The sequence below is a fragment of the Catharus ustulatus genome, chromosome 5 (genome assembly GCF_009819885.2).
Source record: "Catharus ustulatus isolate bCatUst1 chromosome 5, bCatUst1.pri.v2, whole genome shotgun sequence".
NCBI lineage: Eukaryota > Metazoa > Chordata > Aves > Passeriformes > Turdidae > Catharus > Catharus ustulatus.
This window is the reverse complement of record NC_046225.1, coordinates 31422010-31440069: the sequence shown is the minus strand read 5'-3', so window position 1 is coordinate 31440069 and position 18060 is coordinate 31422010. Positions and strand designations below refer to the sequence as shown.

At 44.9% G+C, this 18060-nt stretch overlaps 1 long non-coding RNA gene across 2 annotated transcripts in view; it reads right to left on the bottom strand.

Annotated features, from left to right (window-relative positions):
• Positions 1-18060, bottom strand: part of LOC116996578 — a 57970-nt gene that overhangs the window by 21788 nt on the left and 18122 nt on the right. For both annotated transcript variants that reach the window (XR_004417962.1, XR_006162988.1), the window contains exon 2: positions 15173-15218. This is a non-coding gene — a long non-coding RNA (uncharacterized LOC116996578). The remainder of the gene's footprint in view (positions 1-15172; positions 15219-18060) is intronic.

Below are 18060 nucleotides of genomic sequence, written 5' to 3'. Positions count from 1 at the left end.
AGTGTTTCCTTGGGTATCTAAGATGTTATTTAAAAGTCCAATTGTTATTTTAAATCCAATTATTATTTTAGAAATCAAGTTTTGTAATCTCTAAGTTCTTTCCTTATTTTTTTACAGTCTATCTTATAATGATCCTGATGCTGATGCCACATTGGACTGCACTAGCACTTCAATTTAGGGATATGCTGTAGGGAAGCAAATCTCTGGATTGTGCCCAGTTTGGATTAAATTATGGGGGAGGGAAGGTGGGGGAATTGGGAGGAAGGGTGGGAGAGGGGGTCGTCTGCAAGCATAAAATAGATTCCAAATATATGAAAATGAGAAATGTCATCTAGACATCTAGTATGTCCCTTATTTCAAGTTGCGATAGAAAGAGCCGTCTTTTTTTGGTGATTAAGAGCAAATGGCAATGGAAAACAAAGAAGAAAATAAGAGCCATTATTAACAAATTTTTGTTAAGATGATGCAAATAATTCCTTAAGAGTTTTGCTTCAGTAAGTAATTTTTAGCTTGTTGATTTTCAGATTTGGTGATGTCCTCCAATGAAAGCGCACTTTTTTCTGCATAGGTCTGCCAATAGTGAGCAATGTTTCAGACCAGTCAGAGCTGTGCTAAGCTTTTTCTGCTCTCCCTAATAATGTTATTATGGAAAAGCATCAGAGCAGAGCATAGTGATGGTGGAGGTGGCATTTCTCTGAATACTCTTTGATTCAGATAAGGTAAATACATGGTTCAATTTCTTGTGTGGAAAAAAATACTGAAAATCTCTGTTACATTCACCTTATCACTTACCAATTCTACTATTCTCTTCAGACTTTTGTGCTTCCCTTGTAATTTTTCTTCAAAATTAAAATGTAGGCATGTTTACACTGACCTGATGTCTTCATAGGGTTATTCGCTGTACCTTTAAGATGCTGGCTTGCTTTTCTACTCTTTCTGCATCTTACAGAATTATACTATGTGCCGTTTTCACTGCACTGTAAATAAGAAGTGCTACTCGCATTACTTGCCTGTGTTGAGACTGGGGTGTAGGCCCTTCCTGTGAGCTGATTTGACTTGGTAGTTGTCTCAGTCTGAAAGACAGGTGTCTGCTAGGGAAAGCAGGGCCCTCCCTTGAAATGGAGAATGTAAACTTTCTCCCTCTGAATTAGTACAATTTTGAAACTAAGGGGCTCTCAGGCAAAGGTATGGGGATAGGAATAACAGTTCTTTAGTAGTATGTATAATTGAGCAAACAAACAACAACTATGGAATTAATAACAAACAGAACCAGGAACCCAGTAACGCTCCTCTCAGCTGCAGGCATTTTCCCCTTTGGTGCAGTTCCCATCGCAGCCGGCAGGGAGCGCTGGTGGCTCCCGGTGGATAGGGCAGGTGCGATGATCCCCCGTGGCTGCAGGGGGCGCTGTGGCGCGAGCTCAGGGAGCACGCGGTAATGGCAGCTGTGTCTGAGACAGAAAGGGATGGAAAAGAGAGGCTTTGCTTCACGAACCCTGGGGCAGTGTCGGTCCCGGTGCTCCAGCAGGACACTCATAAACAGCAAGCTGAAATGGCAGGGCATCCCAGCAGGGCCAGGGTGGGGATTCAACAGCAGAAGAAGAGGCAGCTCCCAGCTGGGTTATGGGCAATGGTAGTGGTGATGGTCCTCATCTAAAGCCGACAGTGAGTGAGAGAGCAACTGCTTCTGCTCTCCTTTTACCTGCTCCTAATCTTGCAGTGTCCCCCTCCCTCCAAGAGAAACTCCCAGAAACCAGAAGAGTTCCTCCTCCCCTGTCTCAAGATCCTAGCCATAAGTGCTTCTTAGCATGTCAATGGGAAAAATTGCACAGGCAAAGAGGAAAAGGGAAAAAAAAAACCAACCAACCCCCAACAGTAGTACAGGAAACTAAGCTGAAGAAATAGTTATTCTGCACAATATCTGACTAAGTGATTTGCAGAAGGGAACAAAGGGAACCCAAGCTCTTCGAAGGGAAGGATGAAGTCCTTTTGATTATCAAATGGGCCCATAAAATTGCAGCCATAATTATTTTTTGCACATCTCTTACACATAAATTGGGGGCTGCTACTGGTCTCTGGGCAGGAGGTTTAAACTGTATCATAGGAGATAGAGTGAAATGAAATCACACAAACTAGAAATTATGCTTAATTTGCTTATTTCTTGAAGTTTAGAAGTTATTAGAAGCTTGGTCATGTTGCTGTGTGTCAAAGCACATGAAAGGTGAAGTTTTTTTAGACATGAAGCAGAGGATAACTGAAGTATAGAAACTTGCCTCAAAAAAGATCATAAAACCATGACACTTTTGGAAATGACTGTAAAACCATTGACTTTGAACTATGATGTTTTGACAGGTCAGTGACAGTTGATTTAATCGGGTAGATGTTTGCTAGTTAGGATGGATTTGCCAGGACTATGTCATATCTATTTATAAGAATGGTAATTAAAAGCTCAATGAAGCAAGAGATGAGCCAAGTCTGATGTTATAATAACAGTGACTTAGATTAGAATTATAAACATTTGTTTCTTCAAAATAATTAATGGGAAAAGTCCTGACTATTCCAAATGGGAATAGGTAGCTCTGAGATTTGTACGTGATGTATTATGTGTTAAAGAGGTTGATGATTCATGATAATTTATTGTGAAAAATTAAAACTCTTCCAAAAGTTTGTGGTTTTTTTTATATTTTTCTGCTTCAGTATAAATAATGTTTGCTCACCAAAAGCTGGCACTGCTGTTAACCAATCCTACAAAAAGCCTTTTAAAAGTGTCAATTTATTGTGTCCTCTGTGTATTTATAGTGTAAATAGCTCTCTCTTAGAAGTTTTATTCTGAACCACTTTGCTAGTGGAACATAAAACAAGTTCTTATGAGGAGTTTAATAATCTTGTGGAAGTTCATTGTGTTCAAATAACTTTCAGTCTGCAATTCTTTCTGTGAACAGGCTGGTTGTGGGGAGTTAGCACCTGCCTGCAATCTCAAAAATTTCTATACAGTTTTGAGAAGGAATTGAAATGGAAGAAGTAGTAGATATTAAAACTGAGAAGAAAAGGTTTGGATTTCAGGTGGCTGTCTGAATAGCTTCAGCCCTTAGTTCTGCTTTAAGAATAAAATGGGACAATATACTGACTGTAAATTTTGAAGAGGCAAGACAGAAGCATTATCCTTCCATACTAATTTGACACCTGATGCAAGTCTTTATATTACAGTTGCTTTGAGGTTTGTTGAAAACATTTTGACACTCAGCACACTTGATTTCTTCTTTTTAAAACTGGGGATAGCGTGGGAACCACCAAGTGCCAAATACTTTCATCAAAGCCATAAACAAAGGGGGATTCTATAGGAAATTCGTCTATTCTCAGGAGGTTTCAACAAAACACATTTTCCCTTATTCAAAGTGGAAGAATAAATCTGTAACTCTTTTTAAAGAGACTTACTTCATGGCCCCAGGAGGCAAACACAGTACTGGATTTAAAACAAAAGCTGTAACAAAAACATCCTCACCAGGCTCAGTTAATTGTGATAATATTTTATAGGTATGCAATACATCTGGATGTGAGAGCTGTTCAGTTACTGCCCAAATAGCCTACGAAGGGGAAAATATGTGCTGTGTGGATGCTGATTTTTGATCAAATAAAGTAACATTGAGTGAATTAAACAAAATAAAGAGCTGTGCTCTGATAGCTGTGATCATAAGATAAAAATTACTTCTACAGCAATGAAAATCTTAACTTGGTGTTTTACCTGTATTTAATCTTTCTTGTCACAGATCATCTTTGTACATAAACGCACTGGTAATTAACCTTGCCTCACTTATTTAAGGGTTCATGGTTGCTGCCCAGCAGAGGCGCCCAGCTCAAATGGTGGGCTGATGTTACTGAATAAATACAGTGAGAGTTAGCTCCTGCCCTCCATAATTACCTATATATATGTTTTTTGGTGGCAGAGACTACTTCTGCTTGTACTTCTACCAAGTATTGGTGTGTCAGGACCTAACCAACTGCCTGTTTATTTAGTAAAAAATGCAGAAATATCTGCTTGTGTATATTTTCTGGATAGATCATGTTACAGCATCTGTTGAAACTCTCTTTTAGGGTTATTTATGGGCCAGCACATGCTAGACCATTTGCAAGCATCCCTCTCTCCATGGTATATCAGAATACTCCACAGAAATATACTTAATCAGATCCAAACTGCTACAAACATTGACCAGTGATGTGTGGATATGAAATGCAGAATGCTGCAGGAGTACAAGCAAGGCTTTCATCCGATGATCAGTGTTCGTCCTCCTCAGTGATAGCATTTGCCAATGGAAATTAAAATGTTCTTGCCATTCTGATCTTAGAGTCTAGGACTGTAACATAATAATACCAAAAAAGATTACGGGAACTGTCTGAGTTAATTTCTCATCTATTGTTTATAAGTTTGGTGGAAATGCCTATTTTTACAAAAAGTTAGTTTTTTGAGAATCACTAAAAATCGTAATTCTTATCATTAGTTACAGTCTGTTTTAGTTGTGGAAAACACCTTTTTCTGACAGAAAAACATTTGAGTTTTTTAGTTTGCTTAATAGAGAGACAGTTTAAATCAGCAATATGCATACTACATAAAAAATGGAAATGGACTGCAAAGTTAGCAGTGCAATACTGATATATAAAGCTACTGAAACATATGTTATGTATGACCAAATAAAATTAGCAGTGGGAATTTCTGGTTGGTTTTGGTGGGGTGATATTTTGTGTGATTTTTTGTTTTGTTTGGGTTTTGTTATGTTTTGGTTTTTGTCCTGAAGACAGTAGTCTTCCAAGTTTTGATGATGTGTTGTGGCTGAAGGCTTGAGACTTTAAGGACTCAAGTTATGTGAAGCAAAGAGAACTCTAAGTAACTGCAGACTGGCTGGAAATATTAATGTTTAGAGCTCAAAATTAAAGCATATAAAAAAGAATAGCATAGGAATCATTATATTCATCATAAGGAATATTTCAGGCTGTCAACATATTAGGAGAAGATAGTATATAAAACCTCCATCACTTCAAATTGTGCTATACTCTGATTTCTGTTACGCTATGTAGGCCGAGCTGAGAGGATAGAATCCTTTCTAATGGATTTGCTGGTAATCTGTACTTTATGTGTATATATCTTTACAGTTTCTCCTGGAAATAAAAGACATGTGGTTGCAAAAGTACACAAGACAAAAAAGAAATACCCAGCATGATCATAATTGGAATATTTAGCAAGTGTTATAGATGTGTCTTGCTAGGATAGTAATTTGGCTACTCCACAGAAAATGTTGTAGACATTTTTGGTATAATTATATTATTGCTTTGAGGGTGTGTTTAGATTTGGTTGCTAGACATATTCTGATAATGTTGGTGCAGCCCACTTTAAGAATTAGAATAGACACTGCTTTTAGGGTCTGTCCTTGCCCAGAAATGCCTAATGTTGCTTTCTCACAGAAGTGAGAAAAAACAACCAAAACAACCAAACCCCTCCCCCCCCCAAAAAAAAAACAACCCAAAAAAACCCAAAAACATTTTCTTCTTGAAAGAATAGGCACAGGACCAATCTAGTAGGTAATTCCCAATCTTTAGGAATTTGCCTACCCCTTTCTGAGGAAGTTCTTCATTCATCACAAATGAAAATCAGTCCAAGGTGTCTATGTAACTTCGCCATGCTGTCTTGAATAACTCATAAATTATGATGAATTGAATCTTCTGTCTCTTCCTCTCAGTAGTTGCATAATAATTGCATGTACTTCTGGATTTGGGACTATTCAATGGATGTCACTGAAGCCTTGAAGTCATGAACCTCAGCTGGGTTGTGTACGAAGAGCAGTTGGGGCTTGAGCTGTGAATCTCTGCATATACTTACACAGCAAGGAAAGGAGGCAGTCACTCTTGTGTGGGGAAGAAGGAGCAGCAGTTGCTTCAGTCTCACAAACCAAATCATGACCAAATCATGTGAGATACAAATAATTCCCATAAGAAGGGACACCTTTCTAAACATCTTTCTCAACCTCCCTATTGCCCCTCCACTTTTCCTGCAAAATAAGACAGGTTCTAATGGAATGATTTGTAAACCTTGCGGGTAGAAGATGTAAAAGACAAGTGCAGTAATTTCACGACTATAAGGTGCATCCTTTTGACTAAAATGTTGATGGAAACCCGTAAGTGCACCTTATAATCCAGTTTACCTTATATATGGACAAAGTTTGGAAATTTGCCAACCCGGACGTGCGAGCTGTGAGAAGAACCAGAAGGGCAGTGGCTGGCAGGTGCAGGTGGGACAACAGGGCCATGGCTGCTGGGTGCAGGTGAGGCCATGGTGCCGTGGCAGTCGGGTGGAGGCAGGGCCACGGCTACGGGGTGGAGGTGGGGCCGCAGCAGCAGGGTGGAGGCAGAACCAAGGGGCCATGGCTGCCCAGTGTGGGAGGCGCTGCAGCGCCACAACAGTCGTGTGGAGGCAGGGCCACAGGGCCATGGCTACCAGGTAGAGGTGGGGCCGTGGCTGCAGGGTGGAGGGGGGGCCATGGGGCCATGGTGGTGCGGCAGCCAGATGGAGGCGAGGCTGCAGTGCCGCAGCAGGCGGTTGGATCTGGGGCAATGGCTGCCGGGTGGAGGCGGGGGCTGTGGCTGCAGGGTGCAGGCGGGGCTTTCGGGCCACAGCGCCGCAGCAGCTGGGTGGAGACGGGGCCACGGGGCTGCGGCTGCTGGGTGCAGGTGGGGCCGTGGGGCAGCAGTTCTATGGCTGCTGGCTGGAGGCGGGGCTGCAGCACTGCAGCAGCCAGGTGGAGACGGGGCCATGGGGCTGCAGTGCTGTGGCTGCTGGGTGCAGGCAGTGCCGTGGGGTCACTGCAACTGGGTGTAGGCGGGGCCGCGGGGCCATGGTGCTGCACAGTCAGTTGGAGGTAGGGCCGTCGGGCCACGGTGCTGCGGCTGCCGTGTGGAGGCGGGGCTGCGGGGCCACGGCTGCTGGGTGGAGGCGACGCCATGACCAGCAACCATACGGGGGGAGCTGGTAGGGTGGATCCTCGCTGCAAAAAAATGTGCTCCTTATGGTCCGGTGCACCTTATATATGGGCAACATTTCGGAAATTTGCTGACACCCGGAAGTGCGCCTTATAATCCAGTGCGCCTTATAGTCGTGAGATTACTGTAATCAGAACACTGAGAATAGACAAAATGTTGTCCGATTTGGATTTTAAGTCTATGTGCCAGCCATGTAAGAGGGAGAAAATATATAACGAATGCCCATTATTGCATTGTTCCTATATTAAAATTTTGAAACCTTGTTGACATATCCTAGTTGAGATACATAGACATTTTAAAAAAGGGATACATAATATTATGTTTTCTAATACTTTTCTTGCCCTTATTAATGTCTTAGACTTTCTGTGCTGTTTTCTATACCAATTGATTTTGTTTAGCTCGATTAAAAGTTCAGGGATGTCGTTTTGAAGAAAAGAAAATGATAGGTGAATAAAATATCTGAGGGGAGAGGACATGACAACAGCAGGAGAAATTTAGGTTTCTTCAGATTCAGTAAGTCTATGCAAAACAGGGGAAAAAAAGGAGATATGTATAGATTTAAGTGAATTTGGTGATAAGCGGTGAAGAATGCCTATCAGATACTAAGCATAGATTAGTCTTCCATGTGATAGAAACTTTCACCCTTTCAAACCACTCAATGTATTTTTTCCAAGGCACAGTTTGGAATATAATTTGATTTTAAATGCACTTTTCCCTTATACAGTACAGTTTCATTTTAATAGCATATGTCACCAATTAAAAGCAGTTAATAATCTTTGTGAGCTTCTTGCCATAGTGAAATACAGTAATTTCATGAATACAAGCCGCAACGATTTGACAAAAATTTTGGTGGAAACCCGGAAGTGCGGCTAATACTTGGGGGCGGCTAATATGTGAATAATTTTCTGACATTTACAACCCCAGACGTGCCAACCAAGGCGCCAAGCCAAGCACCTGCCAGTAAAAGCCGGCATTTGGCGATTGTTACAGTGTTACTGTGTTGCCCTGGCTCCCTGCAGGCAGCACGGGGGACGGGGAGAGAGGTGAGAGAGCTCTCTTCTTCCCTCCTCTGCCGCAGCCCAGGGGAGGACAGGGGGGGTGGGGGGGCGCCGCCATTGCCGCGGCTCGGGGAGGACGGGGGGGGTGCACCGCCATTGCCATGGCTCGAGGAGGCGACAGGGGCCCTGCGCCACCATTGCCGCGACCCGGGGAGGACGCGGGGGGGAGGGGGGGCGCCGCCATTGCCGCGGCCCGGGGAGGGGGGGGGGGGAGTGCACGCTGCCATTGCCATGGCTCGGGGAGCCGACGGGAGCCCCGCGCAGCCATTGCCACGGCCCGGGGAGGTGGGTGGAAGTGCGCGCTGCCATTACCGTGTCTCGGGGAGCCGGCGGGAGCCCCGCGCAGCCATTGCCGCGACTCGGGGAGGAGGCGGGGTGCTTTGTCCGTGCCCGCTGCCGGTGCCACGGGCGCGGGAAAGCTCCGTCCCTGCCCGCCGCCGGCGCCACGGGTGCGGGAAAGCTCCGTCCCCGCCCGCCGCCACTGCCATAGGAGCGGGGGAAGCTCCGTCCCTGCCTGCCACTGCGGGGCAGTGCCGACCTGGGGTGACCGAGCCCAGTGGCAGCGGTGGGTGGCCCCGAGCAGCAACACCGGGCTGGGCCACCTGGCCCCGTCGGCAGCCCCTAGCGGGCCGAGCCTGCACAGCCTTAGCTCAGCCAGTAAACCCCGCCCTCCCGCGGTTGTGTTACTAATTGCACGCGGGTCCTCGCTGCGTACGACAGAGCGGCTTATATTCGGGTGCGGCTTATTTATGGACAAAAACCGAAATATTTGCCAACACCCAGAGATGCGGCTTATACTCAGTGCGGCTTGTATTCGTGAATTTACTGTAAATAAATCTACAAAAAATGTCAACTCAGTCTTGTGACTGACAGTTTTATTAATAAGATGATATGAGAGGAATCTTGGAATCCAACACAATAGATGGCTAAGGCTCCTGCTCCCTGTGGACAAGAACAAGATATAAATCTTAAAAATTAAATTCTTTACATTTCTGAGACAAAGTTGAAAACAGTTTATACTCAAGCCTGCTTGAGGTATTGCTGATTAAATTATTGCTGCATACAATATGATGTAAATACATATCCATTAAGATTTTCACAGTCTGACCTGTGCTACTACCGGCAGTCTCCCACAACTTTGTCAATAAAACTCACTAACAGCAATCCGATGGAGGTGTGTTGCAACATACAAATATTTCATAACCACCCACAGAAGTATATACTATAAGCTCTTTAAATTTGCATTCTCTGATAATGTATAAGATAAAATATACCTTAAAAATCTAGTGGTAATACAAATAACTGTGGTTAGTTCTAACATTCAGGCTATTTCAGAATAATTTCAGATGTGCTCTGTTTTCAGTTGTGAGTTCAGCTGATGTGAAATGTCGTACTTCTGTCACATTCTATCATTTTGCACTTGCAACAGCAGAATACTTGAATAGAGTTCTTAGTAGGTCACATTATATATGGAGAAAAATATTTAATATCTGTGCAACTCAGTTCCTGGAAAACTCTACACTGGACTGTAAACAGCTTCCAAGAAGAATCTATTGACCTTTGATCTGAAGAAGTATGATTGCTAAATATGTCCAAGAAATAAAACTGTGATGTTCTTACTCACAAAACCTATCGAAACAGTTCTACATACAAAGGACATCTTCAGCAAAGATTCGACAAAGTAGTATAGCAATAGTTTTCAAGGACTAGAATCAGTAGAGGCAAAAATGGACCAACCAAACCAACTCTACCCACCCATACCAAAAAAACCCCAAACCAACAAAAACTCTCCAAAACCTGGGGAAGATATTTCACTTCTATAGTTTTTGTATCCATTTTGTTATCATACCTGTTGTGGTAAATCTACACAATAAAATATTTGGATAGACACGTCGATGTTAGAGCCCTTTTTATAAACTTAACATCTCAGTTGATACCTATTTTTTTTTAAATGCTTATTTTAGGAAGATTTCTTCCTAAAGAAGTGCACACCACTTCCATCCTGTTCTCATTTCGGAGGGGAAAAAATAAACTTTTGAAGCATGTAAGTATGAGATCTATAAATACAGCTTGGAAAAAATTTGTGAGTGAGGCTGAAAATTATGGGTCTTAGGGACTGCTGTTGTGATCGATGCTTGCACAGTCAGGAAGAAGAGATTTCTTGTCTTAATCTGCACAATATGCATTATAAATGGGCTGAACTGATAATCAGGAGCAGTCTATGTTTTAGTTCAAGAATAGTAAAATTTAAAAATACCATGAGGAATATAATGAGTTCATTCTCTTACATCTTTGGTAGCTTCCTTGCAGCTATCATGACGGCTATGAGCTCTCATTTCCTTCCTCAAACTGAGCAATAAAGTTCCATCTGAATAATGCAGATTCACAGGATAGATTCCAGTGTAGACTTTTCTGAACAATTTTACATCAGAACAAAAATAGAATGCTCACTATGTCCACTCGTTTGGGTTTTTTCACTGTCGTTTAATAAGAGTGTGAAAATCACAATAGAAATCTGCTGTGCATTGCGCAACTTACACAGTTTCTTGGGGTGAACAGGATTGTGATGCTTAGCATCTTACTCTGCTCAACATTTCATCAGTGTTGAACTGCATTATGGTAAACTGAACTGTGTCATCAATAATTTTCTACTATTGTATAGAGGTAGTGCAATCAGAAACAAATGACATTATTTGAAAGCTGGGCTTGGTTTGGTTGTGTGCTTGCTTTTTTTCACAAATAAAGGAGAGTGCCCAGTGCTTTAAAATAGAAATGAGGAAAAGCTACCTATCATGGGCATCATTGCATCGATAGGAGATTGCTTTGAAAGTCTCAACATTAGCATTGCTACTCAATTATTTTGGTGTGGAAAAAAGACTTGTTCAGCCAGAACTCTGCAGTGGCATTCTACTCGATATGCAACCGGCTAATGCCTTCACAACCCTTTGGTAGGGAGAATAAACATTGTGAGTAATCAGCAGAAAATAGCCCAGTAAAAAAGAAAAACATTATCATTTCTTTCCCAACCAGAAGTCTATGAAGAAGTAAGGTATGATTTTGTAAAACTTACTTGCAAAACATGTCTTGTCACTTCCTGCCTTCACTTTCCTCATTTTTTGAGTTTGTTTCTTTTGGGTGGACAGTACCTTGGGGTAATAGCATTATTATTGATTTTAAAACACAGCTGTTGAAATGAAGCTGTATCTGTTGCCTAAAGTTTCTGACCAAAGTGCTGGACTATGAAGCTGCCGCTGTTGTTACAATTTCTTCCTTCATTGCCGTAGTTTAAGGTGAGACCCTGTCGTCAACCCACTAATTATTGAGGGATTTATTGCTTAGATGTACAGTCTGTATCTTGAATATATATATTTGATTTAGAACTGTAGTCCTCTGACCTTGTATGTTAACTCAATGTCCAAATAACATGCATGCATTGATATTATGAAAACTAAAGATAACTATGAGCTTTTTTTGTGAGCTCTTTGAGCAAAATTCATTCACCATGAATTCAGATTTACTGAAACTTTTGAACACGTTTACAACATTACGTGCCTATAGTTTCATAAAAGCTTGCCTGTGCTGAATACCTAGTTAGAATTGGGTAAGACTCAAGTCTTGTTTAAATCTGGTATTTGGCAAGTCTGTTCTTTTCTTTCTATTCCTGGATGATATTCCTGAATCAGAGCTAAAAAATAAAAATAAAGCTGCTATTTTCCTTGTCTCTTTTTTTTTTTTTTTCACTGGTTCATATCTGTTTTGGGGGCATTTTGCTCAAGTAGAGGAATATGATAATATAATAGTGAGGATAACTCTTGGTGGTGGCAACACATTTTCCTCTTAGAGGTGAAATAAAGTCAGAACTGAATAGTATTTTTTTATATGATGGTCCAGAATTACAGTAATTTCACAACTATAAGGTGCACCTTTTTGACTAAAATTTTGGCCCGAACCCGGAAGTGCGCCTTATAGTCCAGTGCGCCTTATATATGGGCAAAGTTGCGAAAATTTCCGACATGGAAGTGGGAGCTTCGAGGGGGCACAGCAGGAGCGGGACGGGGAGGCAGGGAGCTGCTGGCCCTGGCCCGGCTAGAGAGGGGCAGGGAGGCAGGGAGCCGGCAGCCCTGGCCCGGCAGGAGCAGCCAACCTGGCAGGAACAGCGCGTGGGGAGGGAGGGAGGAAGCCAGTGACCACCCCAAACCAACTCAGAAGTGCAAACTGCAGCCACGCCTTGGCAGTCCTGAGGTGCCCCAGACCGCGGGCAGCCCTTGTTACTAATTCGTTACTTTGTTGCGTGCGGTGCAGCTCCTCGCTGCAAAAAAAAATTACACCTTATAGTCCGGTGCACTTTATATAATGTACAAAGTGGCAAAATTTACTGACTCCTGGAGGCAAGCCTTATAATCCGGTGCGCCTTATTGCAAGCTGCATCTCCGGGTGTCGGCAACATTTTGTTCTTTGTCCATACATAAGCCGCACCTGATTATAGGCCGCTCTGTCGTTTGCAGTGAGGACCCGTGTGCAACAAAGTTGCCAATTAGTAACAGAATCGTGGGATCGCGGGGTTTACTGGCTCGGCTCGGGCCGTGTGGGCTCTGCCTACTTGAGGCTGCCGATGGGGCCAGATGGCCCAGCTCGGGGTTGGCCGCCGCTGCCACTGGGCTTACTCGCCCCAACCTGGTGCTGCCCCGCGGTGGCAGGTGGGGACGGAGCCCACCGGCACCCACGGCAGCAGGGGGGGGCGGGAGCTCCCCGCCTCCCCCCAAGGCCGCAGGAATGGTAGCACGGAGCATCCACCTCTCCCGAGCTGCGGGGATGGCAGCATCTGCCTCTGCCCCAAGCCGCGGGGATGGCAGCACAGAGCCACCCACCTCTCCCTCGGGGCACGGGGCCGGCAGGAGGGAGACCCCACCTTCCCCCCTGCGCTGTTGGCATGGATCCCGCCTCCACCTGCCACGCAACAGAGCAACCAATTTGTAACAATCACGCAATCCCAGGTTTTACTGGCAGGTGCTTGGTTTGGCACCTCGGCTGCACTTCTGGGGTTGGAAGTTTCCGAAAATTATTCACATATTAGCCGATCCTGAGTGTAAGCTGCATTTCCGGGGTGGGAGCAAAATTTTAGTCAAAATGGTGCGGCTTATAATGCAAATCTAGAAATTCCAGATGTGACTTGGGAAAACAAGGTACAGTAATTTCACGAATACAAGCCGCAACAATTTGACCAAAATTTTGGTGGAAACCCGGAAGTGCGGCCAATATTCCGGGGCGGCTAATACATTAACAAAATTCTAAAAGCTGCCAACACGGAAGTGAGAGCCCGCGGCAGCCCCAAGCCAAGCTGGAGCCCGGCCGGCCCCGGCTGAGGTGGGAAAGCCTGGCAGAGGCGGGGCCAGCAGTGTGGGGGCGGGCGGCTGAGCCTGAGCCAGCAGGGCGGGGCAGGGGGGGCGGCAGAGCCCGGGCCAGCAGGGCGGGGGAGCATGGCAGAAGCAGGAAGGCCGGCGGGTGGGGCTGCCTGGCAGCGGGGGAAGCCCAGCAGAATCGGGGCCAGCAGCGTGGGGGAGCTCGGCGGTGCGGGGGCCTGCAGTGCCGGCCAGGGCGAGGAAATGCGGCGGCAGTGCAGATGGGAGGGGGCGGCCGGCATGCCTGCCAGCGGCGGCAGCGGCTGGCCCGCCGGCAGGGCGACTACGTTAACGCAGCGGCGACGCGGCCGGCATGCCTGCCAGCGGCGGCAGTGCCTGGCCCGCCGGCAGGGCGACTACGTTAACGCAGCGGCGAGGCGGCCGGCATGCCTGCCAGCGGCGGCAGTGCCTGGCCCGCCGGCAGGGCGACTGCGTTAACGCAGCGGCGAGGCGGCCGGCATGCCTGCCAGCGGTGGCAGTGCCTGGCCCGCCGGCAGGGCGACTACGTTAACGCAGCGGCGAGGCGGCCGGCATGCCTGCCAGCGGCGGCAGTGCCTGGCCCGCCGGCAGGGCGACTACGTTAACGCAGCGGCGACGCGGCCGGCATGCCTGCCTGCGGCGGCAGTGCCTGGCCCGCCGGCAGGGCGACTACGTTAACGCAGCGGCGACGCGGCCGGCATGCCTGCCAGCGGCGGCAGTGCCTGGCCCGCCGGCAGGGCGACTACGTTAACGCAGCGGCGACGCGGCCGGCATGCCTGCCTGCGGCGGCAGTGCCTGGCCCGCCGGCAGGGCGACTGCGTTAACGCAGCGGCGACGCGGCCGGCATGCCTGCCAGCGGCGGCAGTGCCTGGCCCGCCGGCAGGGCGACTACGTTAACGCAGCGGCGAGGCGGCCGGCATGCCTGCCAGCGGCGGCAGTGCCTGGCCCGCCGGCAGGGCGACTACGTTAACGCAGCGGCGAGGCAGCCGGCATGCCTGCCAGCGGCGGCAGTGCCTGGCCCGCCGGCAGGGCGACTACGTTAACGCAGCGGCGACGCGGCCGGCATGCCTGCCTGCGGCGGCAGTGCCTGGCCCGCCGGCAGGGCGACTACGTTAACGCAGCGGCGACGCGGCCGGTATGCCTGCCAGCGGCGGCAGTGCCTGGCCCGCCGGCAGGGCGAGTACGTAAACGCAGCGGCGGGGCGGTGCTGACGGGAGAGGGGGACCAGTGAGCCCGGCGGCGGCTGCAGCACCACCCGGCCGGCCCCGTCAGCAACCATGAGCGGGCCGAGCCTGCCTGGCCCCGCCCCGAGCCAGTAAAGCCCGCTATGCCGCGATCCTGTTACTAATTGGCCAATTTGTGAAAGCTGCGCACGGATTCTCGCGAGGAACGAAAGTGCGGCTAATATTCGGGGTGCGGCTTATCTATTGACAAAGACAGCAACATTGTCGAGGCACCGGGGGTGCGGCTTATAATCCGTGCGGCTTGTATTCGTGAAACTACTGTAATTTGAGAGACAGTCACTAAAAAACACAGTGAAACTCAAGTCTAGCAAGGAAGAGTGAGCTTTCTCAAATTGTTCAGGCCCTTGTTTAGAGTCCAAGGGTACAGACATACTGCAATCAGGAAACTAACATTAGCTCAGACAGGATGCATGAGTCAAGGATATTGAAGGGAGATGACAAATGTGGTATTCGGGCTTCTGCCACTCACCAATTGCTGGGCACTCTCTGTGGTTCATGCTACTGATTGGAATGTACTGGAAAGGAAAGAAAAATAGTTTAAATCGGGTTAACCACTAACATCTGTCATGTGACTTACTGAAAGAAAGAACTGTTTAGCTGCGAAGACATGACCAGAAAGGATAGGAAGGGAGAAGTTCATAGAAGAATGTTTCCTTTTCCCATCACTCTCAGTCCCCCTGATCCTGTTTATCTGAGCTGATAAGGCTTAACAGCTTGAAATACTGAGTATAACCTGAGAATAAAAGCATGTACAACCAAAAGCTGCATGTTTTACTATCTCCTTATATAATGGATTGGGTTCTGAATTAACTCTAAAATCTGTAAGTATTTGAAACAGACATCATAATGGTCCACAGGTATGGTTTAATTTAGGTTGGATTCAAAACAAAAGATCCCTGTGTCTTGCTCAGATCTAGGAACAGCTCCTTTTTAAGAGCTTACTTTGCTTTAGTTAACAAGACTTGCAGCTATTTGGGTGGAGGGATGTAGTCAGTTCAATATATAGAGCAGAAACTTTTTCATTTAACGTCTGCTTACCACTGTGCATTTCCTGTGAGCTTTAGACTGGAGCTATATGAGTAGCTGTAAATATCTACTCAGATGTGAATCTGCTCTGTGTGGTCAGTGCAGATAAACACGTGAAGTACCTTACCCTCAGTTTTTTTCCTGACCCTCAAATCTTTGTCTGAACTCTAGTACCCACTCTGGCATATATTTTAATTGATTTTTAAAATATTATTTGGTGGTCTGTATCAAATACTTTTTTTTCCCCCTGTACTTCAGGAATCTATCAGTCAAGAAATCTGACTCTTTGTTACAGTGTCTTTATCAAGAAAAAAATTGTTGAATTTTTACTTCTGACCTGTGTAAGCTATTTTGGCATCTCTGGCATTTTCCAGAAACAAGGAGTTCCCAAAATTTGAGCAATTGTTTAGTTATGTGATATTTTTAACCCACTTAAGTTCTCTTGGATATATTGGATAATTGTAGACAATGATAAGCTAGTATTCTGAATGTACTGCAACTTGTCTATTGCTATTAAAAAATCTAGGCAATGGTGGAAAAAGTTTTTTCTTGCAACTGAAATTTCTTCTCCACAGAAAACACAGATTTCAGAAGTTTCCAAAATAGCTTGGAAAAACATTGAAATAGAAAAACAAAGTAAAACTGTCCGTTATTTTAAGACTTTCTGCCTGCATTTGTCTAAAACAAACCCTTGTATTTGTTATTCAGAAGTGCTCAGTTCCCTAGCTTATATTTTCTAAAACCTAAAGCTATTTATACTTCATACTGTGACTTGTAGAATTTCCCAACACTTTACCTTTTTCTTTCTTACAGTAGAGTAAATAAAATATTGTTTGCCTTTATTTGGCCAACAAAATTTGAGTCTGGAGAGTAGGATTGATTGACTGGATGGTACCAGAAGACAGTCTGAGTCCATTTTTATATATTGTCTCAGGTTTATGGGTCTCAGGGCACTTTTGCCTGTTGTTTATATAAAAATGGGCTTATCTGATCTTTGTGTTGGCATAGTGGGATGGACTTGCCTTTCCAACACTGTTTGGCAATGGAGGTTATCTTTGAGCTAATATTTTTATCTTGTGAATAAATTCACCAGTTTTATTGATAAATTCCCTGGCTGGGAACATCACATTAATACAGTTCAGGGATTGTTCCACATGTCCATATAATTAAGACAAGGAAAACATCACATATTTTTTTCAAAACACCTTAACCCCACAGCTGTGAATCTTTTCTCAGATTCACATTTTGTGTGTTTATTTTATCTCCAAAGCAAAACCTGGTAGTATGTTTTTGCTGCTAATTGCACATCTGAAATTGAAGTATTTTCTTTGCCTTATAAGGTGGATTTTACTCAATAACTTCTGACACTTTATTTAAATATGTTGGTACAGCCAAAATGTGTTACCAAGTTATAATTAGGACATCTACCGTCAAGAATATTTATTGTAACACAGCTCAGTTACATGAAAAATAATTTTTAAATTATGTGACTGTGACTGTTTTATAGTACTGGTTTATGTTTGGTAGTAGTAGTTGTGTTTCTTTGGAGACTTCCAGGGTTTCCTTTTAATTTCTTCTAAATCCTATTTTTTTTTAAGTACCCAATCATCCAATCCTTCAAATGAATAAACATGGAAAATGTGTAAAATATTAACCCCTACAGTTCTTTCAGTAATTTGGGAGACACTTTGAACTTCTGGAAAACTTTCTGTCTAATTTCTAGGTATTGACAGTTGTTGCTATCAACAGTAATAAATGTGCTGAATCCAAGTATGTTTCAGAAGGACCCCATCTCTGTCTATATCAGGGTCATGTCTGGTGCACATTAGGAATGAAGGTAAAATCAATATCAATATGCAACTTAGCTGCACACCCAGTCACTAAGAGAGTTTGTTAGGCTGTCTCCAAAAGTGTTATTGGTCTGTGTGCACCAACTGGCAATCAATAGGCAGCAACATTGCCTCCCTATGTTTTTTGTTTTTTTTTTTCCAAAACTGAGAACACTCAGAAGTTGGAAAAGATTTTAAGGTGGGTGAAATTCAGGATTCTGCTCTTGTGGAAAAGTGAACTGGTGCAATGCAATTCAGGAAGAGCTTAGAGATACTAAATATCCTCGTCTTCACTTAGTTCATGGCTGAAAATAGGAACTGTGGGTGCTTCATATTATTTCTGTGCAGACAATGGCCCCTTCACTGACATGCCTATGCATCTTCAGAATAGATTGTCCTTGGCTGGGCCTTGAGACAACCCCCTCTCAAATCTGCAGACAGAGTAGTAGTCCATAAGGCTGTGATAGAATTTGAACCTAAGACTTTTATGCCTAAAACTTCC